Raw genomic sequence first — 11465 nt, forward strand, 5'->3', positions numbered from 1 at the left:
AAATTGACCACACACACACACACACACACCTTAACAGAGAGAACCAAGTATGAGGAACCTTCACATTCTATTTTACATGTATTGTTTATATTCATTACACATAGCATGTATTACTTTTACAATCAAATAAAGCTGTAAAGATACTTTCATGGGGGTTAAGGGGGCATCATTCTTTCTTCTAAATGCCCTAATGATACTATTTATCAATTAATGTTGGGATGTTAGCCTCTTGTGGATCCCTTTTAATCTACATATTTTAAAAGTTCAGATCCCTGCTACTTAGTGTGCTGCAATGAAATACTTTTTTGCAATCTGAATTCTAGTGCCACTTCTTTCCTGCTCTACTAAGGGGAGGGTTATAGGCAGAAGAAAAGGTGAAAAAATTTTTTGTTTGGAGTTTGCTTTTTTAACCACACCCACAGGCCTGCCAAAGGGAAGAAGGCGTTGCCAGGAGAAATATTTTCTGCTGACCTGACTGTCTCTCTGAGAGGGAAGACTGGTTATCTTGATTACTTCGAACTTTCCAAAGAGAAGTTACACAGGGAAGCAGTCAAATTAATAAAAACAGAACTTTCTAGTTTCTTTGAGGGAATGACAGCAAAGGGTTGTACTTTGGCTAATTTTGAAAACAAGGGTCCATGGCAATTTAATAGCATAGATAAAATTCAATATAAAGAACCTGAAAAAATATTTCAGGTTGTGACTAATCCATTGATTTTTGTAATTGTATCTTTTGTGATTGTCGAACTGTTCACAACTAAAAGGAAGTGGGGATTTATTTTCATTTTGATTTACATTGAACATCATGCAACTATCTTTAGGCCAGAGATTTTCAACATTTTTCATCTTATGGCACACATAAACAAATTACTAAAATCCTGTGGCACACCAAAAAATATATTTTTAGCCAATCTGACAAAAATAAAATAAAATAAAAGGTATAATTTTGATTCATTCACACCGGACAGCTATTGTTGTGATGGCTGTTGTCATTTTTTTATTTGATAATCTAAGGGAAAAGACGTCAGTGTGCCTGACTAAACAGTCATGTATTGCATGCTTTAAAAATTCTTGGAAATCACTGCTTTAGGTTGTTATACAAGGGAGCATTCTGTGTAATGCTGTAGAAATACTACCACATACAATACGATCCTATTTATTGATTAACTAAGAGGCCTGGTGCATGAAATTCGTACACTCGGGGGGAGTACCTCAGTGCACCTCCTCCCAGTCAGGGAGCCCTCAGGGGATGTCCGACTGCCACAGAGGCAGGAAAGGCTCCCACCACCGTCGCACTCGCCCAGCTCAGGGCTTCTGGCTGAGCAGAGCTCACGCTGTGGGAGTGCATTGACCACCAGGGGGAAGCTCCTGCATTGAGTTTCTGCCCCCTGGTGGTCAGTGCACATCATAGTGAGCGGTTGAGCAGCCTTAGCATATCATTAGCATATTATACTTTGATTGGTTGAACAGCTGACTGGATGGACACTTAACATATTAGGCTTTTATTATATAGGATGTTGGGATGTTAGCCTCTTGTGGATCCCTTTTAACCTACTGTTCTATACAGGTTTAAACAAAGTATTGAAGGGAAGAAATCAGGGTACTATGTCTTCCTATAGTGCTTACCCTTGCAGACATCTAAAAAATAATAATAAACATGCTAATCATCAAAATTGGTACTGATCAATTCCAATTTTATTTAAAGAAAGCAGATTCACAAATGTGAAATAGTTGTGTTCTTATATATGCAGGGAGGCTAACTTCGATGCCTTATTCGGGCAACTTCCATCTTCATCATTTTCTCATGGAAGTCTGGTTACACATAACAAAAAGAGAAAGTAGAGCTGGGAAGACTGCATGGATTACCTGCAATCACCCTGGAATTCACCCTGAATGAGACTGGAAAGAAGCCCAATCTTTTGCCTGATGTTTTACGTGGCTCTCACATGAAGTAGCATGCGAATGGTATTAAGGATTTCAGCAAGGCTGGTTTCCTGAGGTTAGCAAGATAAGTAAACACCCACAGCTGCGGGCCCCTGTTGGTTTTTCACTCTGCTGGCTTCTCACCTTCCCAGGCACACCCTTTCCATTTCTTTGCAACCCCACCCTGTCCCCATAGAGAAGGGCTGAGTCCACCAGTCATGAGCCAAACACTATTTCTTTGGGTCCGGACTTCAGTACACTAATCCTTGTCCACCGTGGTTGAGGCAGGTAGATGGAAGGGGATCTGCACAGGGCCTTGTACAGAGAAAGGGTAAGAGAATTTTCTGTTTCTGAGGTTTGCAGAGTATGAACTGCTGTATCTCTAAGACCTGAACTAACACTTAGAACTTGGGGCTTATAAACTCAAACATAAAATTTCTACTCTACTTTGTTCTCTGTTGGTGAAGGAGTAGAAAAGCTTCTAGAATAAGCCTGTAAGACAGAATTAAAATGGGACTGCTTACTATAACGAACAGACATATAATACACAGCAAGAGGAATGCCTTTTCAATATCAGAACTTAGTGACCTAGGACAGCTTGGCTCTGTCACTGATGTTCTACAAATCTGGGAAGCATGAGCCATCTAAAGCTTCATTTAGAATGGCTATGGTAACTACTACATACCCACCTATGATGGTTAAAACGGAAAATATTGACAATGTTAAGTGTTAAGAATCCTGAATAACTGGAATTCTCAAACACTACTGGTGGGTGTGTAAACTGGCACAACAATTACAGAAAAGTATTTAGTAATTCATATTTTATGTTAACATGCCTTTGAGCTCTTAAATTGCATTTCTGGGAAAGAAACATAACTAGAAAACCTTCATTGCATCTTCTGTAGGACTAAATACTTCATACAAAGATGACCCTCCCAGGACAGTGTCACTACCCGCAGAACAGTCTCAACATTTAAAAAGTCTCAACATTTTTAAACTGCAAATCATAGCCTGTACATTATATATATATACATATACACACACACACACACATACACACACACACACACACACACACACACATATATATATATATTATTGTGAAGCTAACTTAGTAGCTTTAAAAAATATTAAGTAGAACTGAAAAGACCAGAGCACACTGTACACAACAGAAGTAATAAGAGTTCTGTGAAATTTTTGTTTCATTGGGATTGGATAGATGGATGATTATTTTAGAAATAAACACATTTTGTTTGGCATCATGCCAAAAGGCCAAATATTGAAATCAGTATGTGCCAAAGCCAAATGTTGCCTTTACGGAATGAACTATTGAGAAACAAGAATAAATCTGAAATTTTATTCAAAAAATAATTATGATTATAATCTTAGCATTAAAAGTTCTGATAGACCCATTTTTAAAATTTGATATAAAAGGGCAAAAACCATAATTCCTTGGCACTATAAACTGCAGCTAGATGAGACTGGTATAAAATTAGGTCTGTGGAGCCCAGCCCATGTGGTTCAGTGGTTGAGCACTGACCCATGCATCAAGAGATTGCCAATTCGATTCCAGGTCAGGGCACATGCCTATATTTTGGCTCAATCCCCAGTAGGGAGCATGCAGGTGGCAGCCAATCGATGTCCCCTACATATCTCTTTCATCCCCTATATATCTCTTTCACTTCCTCTCTCTAAAATCAAATATATATAAATAGATTCCATTTTTTAAAAGGTGTTAAATAAATAAATAAAATGAGGTCTGTGGAAAAGCAAGCTAGTTTGGTGCTAGCCCTCCAGCTTAGCTGTTGCCTGTGGTCATGTTACCACCAAGTTAGTAAGCTTTCCTTCACCCCTAATAGAAAACGACTGAAGTCAAGACTTGGCCTCCTGTTTATCTCTGTGCTGGAAGATTTGCTTAATCATAATGATGCAATTTTACTGAAGGCAATCCCACAAATGACACATTGGTTTCCCCAAAATTATTAGCAATTGCACTCTCGTAACATTAATTCCCAATCTATACCTATAATCCATACTATTTATATAATAATTTTGGACATATAAAATTCACAGCCTCCACAATCATCATTATTTATAGCAATATTTTACTTTCTAATAATAAATGTAAATTTAAACTTTCAATTGACTGAGGGAATTTTCATATATAAAGCACAAAAGGGAACATTTGGGATAAGTCACATTTAGAGAATTTAACCTGTTTTTCACAGTGAATATTAAGATAATAAATCTAGCCCTAGCTGGGTGCTCAGTGGTTAGAGCGTCTGCCCACAGGCCAAAGGGTCTCAGGTTCAATTCCCAGTCAAGAGTACGTGGTAGCCAAAACCGGTTTGGCTCAGTGGATAGAGCATCAGCCTGCGGACTGAAGGGTCCCAGGTTCGATTCCGGTCAGGGGCATGTGCCTTGGTTGCGGGCACATCCCCACTCCCTCTCTTCTACTCTCTCTAAAGGATCAATGGGAAAAATATCCTCAGGTGAGAATTAAAAAAAAGATAATAATACATCCAAATGGCATGTCTTGTTTGCATTACTAGGGCCACTACACTGGTTAGACAGGAGAGTTACCAATGCAATCTCAATCCTTGTTCTAATGCAAGTCTAGGTGTGCCTAAAAGGACACTAAAGCAGGCATTGCACCATTTGGCCAAAGCTGAATGGCAGATTTAGCAAGAAATTTGAGGCTAAGATAAACTTCTGTTTACCCCTATAATCCTGTGTGTGTGCGCGTGTGTGTGTTTTCCAGGTCATTAAAATATCTTACTGATGATCAAGGTAAAAAAAAAAAATTGAAAGCCACTGCTCTAGACTACCTGATCAAATTAGGATTTGCTACAAGACACTCTTAAGAAAAAGTAGTATTTCCTCCACTTTGTGAATTTTAAAATTCAGCTAGCATATAAATAACTAGAGGCTGATGCACAAAATTTGTGCAAGAGTAGGCCTTCCTTCCCCTGGCTGCCGGTACTGGCTTCCTTCTGGCACCCAGGACCTGGGGTTCCCTCCAGCACTCGGGACCCAGGCTTCCCTTGCAGCCCCGGCTTTTGTCCGGAAGGTCGTCCGGAAGGATGTCCAGGAGGACAGCTGGTCTAATTAGCATATTGCACTTTTATTATTATAGATAATATTCTCCCATCTCCTCCCAAAACAGGTAATTTATAACCACCATTAGAGTTTTCAAAAAGAAAGAAGAGTAAGAAAATTATATGAACAAGGGAGAATCATGAAAAAATAAGTATTTACCATATACATATAGTTATCACAGTTGTCTAAGAGAACACAGGGAGTATTAACTTCCTAATGTACATCCTGTGTATATGAAAAAAATATGTCACCACCTCTTAATATTCTCTGGGTAAGTAAAAGTATGAATATCATTTCTACGAGGCATATTTAAATTATTCCTTTAAACATGCACGATGAAACAGGATGTTTTCTGCTCAAAAGCAAAACAGGAGGAGTCTATGTGATAGTATCCAAGAGTCAAGGCCATCATTTGATTGCTGGAATGAAAGGAAACAGCTGTGCTCTGTTGGGCCAACACAAGACTCCCCTGAGCTTCGTGGAGGGCAAACACCCACAAATGAGGTGGTTAGCTCAGAACAGGCTTGTTGGTCGTGATCTCTATTCATGTCATTCCACAAAAGCCCACTGCTCTTGGAAATAAACAGAGAGGCTATGATCCTTACAAAGAAAAATCATCATGTGAGCAAGCAATGTCTGAGAGTTTCCAATACAAAGAATAAGTTTCTTCCCCTCATCCTCTTGGACTAATTAAATCAAATCCAATGAATTCTAATTGCATATCTATCTTTAAAGGATATAACTAATATTTTAAAAAGGCTATGAACATAAAATTTTCATCTCTCCTTACTCCAACACCACCTCTTCCCTGCAGCTTCACTTAATACAATAAAAAAACAGCCACCACCGCCCCCCCACCCGCCAAAAAAAAGAAACTAAAGAATTTGAAACGTGTCTTGATTTCAGCTGCAGGAATGGCCGACTCATTAAAAACAGTAGCCAGTGTGTTTTCTGACAAGAGGGTTCTGTTGATTAACAGTGTGCCTTTCTTATCCATTTTTCCTTTGCTTACTCTTTTCAGTGCCTTTCAGCAAACTTGGTTACTTTTACATCCTGAGAGGACATAACTGCTGGTTATTTTTATTTCTTCTCCACAGTATAACATAAAAGCCCCAAAGAGCAGGGTTCAACATTTCAAATGACATCCTCAGTACCACGTGTGTCTGCACATTGGAGAGGGGGCAAGGGCCCCTAAAGACCCTTCATCCCAAGAAGAACTTTGTCCAAAGTCAGTTTGAGGAGACTGTGGGGATGAACGGAGGAAAATTCTTTATTTCAGTCCTTGGAATTTAGGCTATGCTGCTCATGTCACCTTCTGCAAAAGATTCAGGTGAGCCCATGACAGCAATACCTGTTTCTGTACAACCAGTGAGAGGCTAAGAATAGTTTTGCATTTATAAATGGTTGGGGTGGGAAGGTAGGGAAATCAAAATAATAATAATAGCCAGGCCAGAGTGGCTCAATTGTTGAGGGTCAACCTATGAACCAGGAGGTCACAGTTAGATTCTCGGTCAGGGTACATGCCCGGGTTGTGGGTTCAGTCACTGGATGGCGCTGATCAATGTTTCTTACATCAATGTTTCTCTCTCTCTCTCTCTCTCTCTCTCTCTCTCTCTCTCTCTCTTTCTCTCTCTCCCTCTTCTCCCATCCTTTCTCTCTAAAATATGTTTAAAAAGCATATTTTTTAAAAAAGTAAACTCTCTAATCCAAAACAAAATTACCCATCTATGCTCACGTTTATGACTTACCAAGCACTGACTTGCAACCACTCATTTAATCCTCAAGACAACCCTGGGATGTAAATGCTTTATTAGCCCTATTTTACAGCTGAAGAAACTGAGTTAGAGAGGGTAAGTACCTAGTCCAGGGGTGCACAACTAGGAAGGAGGAGACAGGGTGTAAACCCAAGCCCAGGCTCCAGGGCTCATGCTCTCAACAGCCTGGAAGCGGCTCAGAAAGATCTGAGCTTTTAACGCTGGCACCCCGGCATTAAATGAGACTAAACAAATTAACATACATAAAGTATTGAGTGCAGCTCCTGAGGTGGTGTATGTGCCCGTGTTAGCTATCATTAAATACTACAAATTTTTACCTTTTTTGGGGGGGGAGGTTATTCCTTGGGTCTTTATCCATACTGACAAAATCCTACTCCTGTATATTAGGAAATTTATTTATAATACGCCAGCAGAGAAATCGTAATGCTTTTGTTACACAAACAAAGTGTAACATCTAGTATTATATCTTTCAGTGTCTATTAAAGAATTAAATGTGAGTTTTAAGTGGTCATTTTTGAAAACTAGAGCTATTGTCTTTAGTCAGCTCAGGCTGCCTTAACAAAAGGCCACATACTGGGTGGCTTAAACAGCATTTATTTCTCTCAGTTCTAGAGACTGGGAAGTCCAAGATCAAAGTACTAGCCACCTCAGTTTCTGGTGGTAAGTCTCTTCCTGGCTCGCAGATGGCTGCCTTCTCACCGTGTGCTCACATGGCCTTTTCTGCACACGCACACGCACACACACACACACACCTCACTTCCTCTTCTCATAAAGCCACTGATCCCATCACGCAAGCCCCATCCTCATGACCTAACCTAACCCTAATTACCTTCCCAAGGCCCCATCTCCAAATACCATCACATTGTGGGTTAGGACTCCAGTATATGAATAAAACATTCAGTCCATAACAGCTATGAATACAGAATTATTTAAAAAAAAAACAACACAGAAAAGCATGAACATGTAAATGTATACATATGCTGGCATATAGGCTACCACAATAAGAGTAAAAATGAGCTTTTGGGGGATATGCTTATGTTTTACTATTATGTAAAAACTAGAGGCCCAGTGCACAGATTTGTGCACAGGTGGGGTCCCTCAGTCTGGCCTGCGCCTTCTTGCAGTCCGGGAACGAAACTGGCAGTCTGACATCCCCCAAGGGATGTAGCAGTGCCGAAGCGGCAGGCGGCTGGAGAGGAGGGAGCGGCTCCCACCACCACAGCTGCGCTTGCCAGCCATGAGCCTGGCTTCTGGCTGAGTGACGCTCCCACTGTGGGAGCGCACTGACCACCAGGGGGCAGCTCCTGCATTGAGTGTCTGCCCCTGGTGGTCAGTGCCCGTCATAGCGATCAGTTACTCCAGTAGTTCCAGTCAATCGGTCACTTAGGCTTTTACACATATATAGATGGTTGGTGGTATAATATACATACAATCAACTATGTAAAACAAAAATATGCATAGAAGAAAAACCAGAAGGAAAAATATATCAGAATATTAATAGTTACCTCTAGGCAGTAGAACTATGAGTCATGTTTATTTTCTTGTTTATTTTCCTAAATTGTCTATAAAGAATAAAAATTCCATATATAAACAGGAAAACATATTCTTTTAACGCCCTATTGAAGGACAACTTAAGTTATTTTTACTTTATTTATCAGCGGAGTATTTTAATGTCTTTTTTGTCCTCTTTGTCTCCCTGATCTGACCACCAAAAAAATGGTGGAGAGATAAGTAACTGCAATGCCAAGTTCATAAAAGTGTGACTTGTGCTGGCTGGAGAGGAGGTGACATCTACTTTGATCCTGGAAAAGTAACAGGAGTTTTCTTTTCCAGAGGGGTAGGGGCAGGTTGGGGCAGACCCAGACTACAGAGCAGTGTATAGACAGAAGCGCTGGGGGTCAGGAGGGCTGCCTATGGATGTCGACAAGATCAGTATGGCTGGAACCTGGTAGGAGAAGGTGGGGACAGAGCACAGACAGGCTAGAGGTTTCTCAATATTTCTGCGACCTACATTAGGAAATACATGGCACGTCAGCAACCAGGAAACACACATACATACACTCTCATAAAACTGAAAAATATTTCACCAAAACTTCGAGTGATTCTGATTTTTTTTTTTATTGATTTTGAGAGAGAGAGAGGCATCGATTTGTTGTCCCACTTATTTATGTATTCATTGGTTGATTCTTGTATGTACCCTGACAGGGCTCAGCTGGAGCACTGGAACAATGCTCTAACCTACTAAGCTACCCAGTCAGGGCACTCTCTGATATCTCTGATATTTTCTGTTCTGTTCTATTCTACTGTCTTCTTCCTTTCTTCTCTCTCTCTCTCTCTCTCTCTCTCTCTCCCCCCCTCTCCTCTCCTCCTCCCCATCTCTCTCTCCTAAATGCTAAATGTTAATCACGACTAACTATACTGCCTTCATGACCTGCTACTGGGTCACCACTCACAATCTGAAAAAACACCAGGCTGGAGCATGTAATACATTAATGTGTATAACCAATGTTTAGAAATCAAATAGAAAATTTTCAGATTTAGATATCTGGTGCTCTTGGCAATGGCCTTGGAAATTATTTGTATTTCAAGAGAAGTTTTTAATTTGAACAAATAATAAATGGACAAGCTTAAACTTCAGACTTCATGAATGCCCAATTTCTAAGAAAATTACTATTGCACTTAGGAAATAAAAATTTGTAACAATAATAAAAAAAAAACATCCTTGGTCTTAACCCTCTATAAAAACACATGGTAGCAAGACAACACAATGATAAAAAAAAAAAAGTCTCCTTTATTGAAAGCAAAAGCCCTTTCAGACCTGATATAAGGACCAACATATACACTGTGTCTAAGGAAAACAAAAGCGAATCTCTAGAGACACTGAACTGAGCTTAAGCTACATCCAGGTGCTCACGCGAAACTTAGCTGATGAACACAGAGGGGCCAAATCTATAGTGGAGGGCATTTTACTATTTCCAGTTAGTACCAGAACTCTTGTATAACAGCACAAACACTGGATGTGTAAGAAATATTACCAAACACACATGAAAAGGTAATTAGAGAGCAAAGAATGAGTAACCACTGAAACTGAGCCCCTCTCAGTTCAGAAAACAAGGAGTCCCATCTGCTTCTGTGGCACCTGCAAGAGACTCCGCCAAAGTCCATTTCCAGAAACAGGAAAGTGGGTTCAGAAAGGCCACCTGTAGGAGGCCAATGGGATGTCTAAGACATTCACTTCTTCCAAGATCATCTATTTAACAGCCTGGAACCTAGAAATGGTTCCCCCGATAGCATCTTCTCTCAAGTCCCACAGCAGTGCTTCCTCAGAAGGCTTACAGGGCTCCTAAGGGCCACGGTCCTCCTATGGACATGGTGAGCTTTGCCTGGTGGCCTTGGAAATGTTGGATGTGACACCTGGGCCATTGCAGAGCCAGAACTGGCATCTCGTTGAAGGCTCCGCCCAGAAGGCGCAGGCAGGGGGATGCCCCAGGTGATGAGTCCCTTCTCCAGCTTGTCTAGCTCTGAGAGCTGAGAGTGCTTACGAAAAGGGGGGTGAGACAGCAGTCTGCAGGGCCAGAGGAGGCCCAAGAAGTTGTGGAGGTCCAGAAAGAGTCACCGCCAAGCTGGGCCTCTGTGGTATACAGATTGTTTTGGGCTAAAGGTAACTTTAAGCCACAGGCTCAGCAGAAACTTTTGCCCCTGGCTCTTAACTGCCTAGAAGAATCTGAACTCGAGGCCTTTCCCATAAGAGATTATCAGTGATCATCTTTTCAAGCCACCTCTACGATAGGGCAAATTTTTATGCTCTAAGCAGCTGCTCTTATCACCCTGCAATGATCCTTTTTAGCCCCTGAGGTGCATTACCTCACCTCTAACACAGAACTTCTTATAGACCTCAGTCCCCCTTTCCGCGTAAACCTCGCCTGCATGTGGAATCGCTGACTCATATGCAGAGTTCCCATACGTATGTGTATGTATTAAATTTAGTTATATTCTCTTGTAAATCTGTCTCTTGTCTATTTGACCCCACAGAGTCCAAGTGACCCCCAGAAAAGGTCAAAGAAATGTTCAGGCCCTAGCCAGTTTGGCTCAGTGGATAGAACATCAGCCCCAAAACTGAAGGGCCTCGGGTTTGATTCCGGTCAAGGGCACGTACCTCAGTTGCAGGCTCAGGCTCGATCCCCCACCCCAAGCAGGGCACCTGCAGGAGGCAACCAATTGATGTGTCTCTCTCACATCGATGTTTCTCTCCCTGTGTCTCTCCCCATCCCTTCCACTCTCTCTAAAAATCAATGGAATGTCCTCGGGTGAGGATTAACAGCAACAAAAAAGAAATGTTCAGGTATTTTCCCAAACCAGATCATATTTGGGGAGAGGGAGGAGGGGTCCAGGAGAATAAAGTCCCTAAAGAATGATAGAGAAGTCCCTAGAATTTCCCTAGAGAATGACAAAGGTCAGACAAATGAAAAGCTGTGGTTTTCTGGGGCTGTAGTTAAAATAGGGTAATTACAGGACCAGTCTTTTGAGAATGTCCCCTCCAGTCAAGGACTGGGCATAGGTGAAGGTTGCATATCTAGATTCAGTGACTAACTCAGCTACTCCCAGCCCCAAGGCACCTTTCACACTCATTCCTGAGGCTGTAATTTGCTCATGATTTTAACTCTTTCC

At 41.1% G+C, this 11465-nt stretch overlaps 1 long non-coding RNA gene across 1 annotated transcript in view; it reads right to left on the reverse strand.

Moving 5' to 3' along the window:
* Positions 1-1677: 1677 nt before the first annotated feature.
* LOC107185091 overlaps positions 1678-11465 on the reverse strand; it is a 19984-nt gene continuing 10196 nt past the window's right edge. Inside the window, exon 2 of the long non-coding RNA XR_001516011.1 lies at positions 1678-2238. This is a non-coding gene — a long non-coding RNA (uncharacterized LOC107185091). The remainder of the gene's footprint in view (positions 2239-11465) is intronic.

Source organism: Myotis davidii, unplaced genomic scaffold (assembly GCF_000327345.1).
Source record: "Myotis davidii unplaced genomic scaffold, ASM32734v1 scaffold228, whole genome shotgun sequence".
Classification (NCBI taxonomy): domain Eukaryota; kingdom Metazoa; phylum Chordata; class Mammalia; order Chiroptera; family Vespertilionidae; genus Myotis; species Myotis davidii.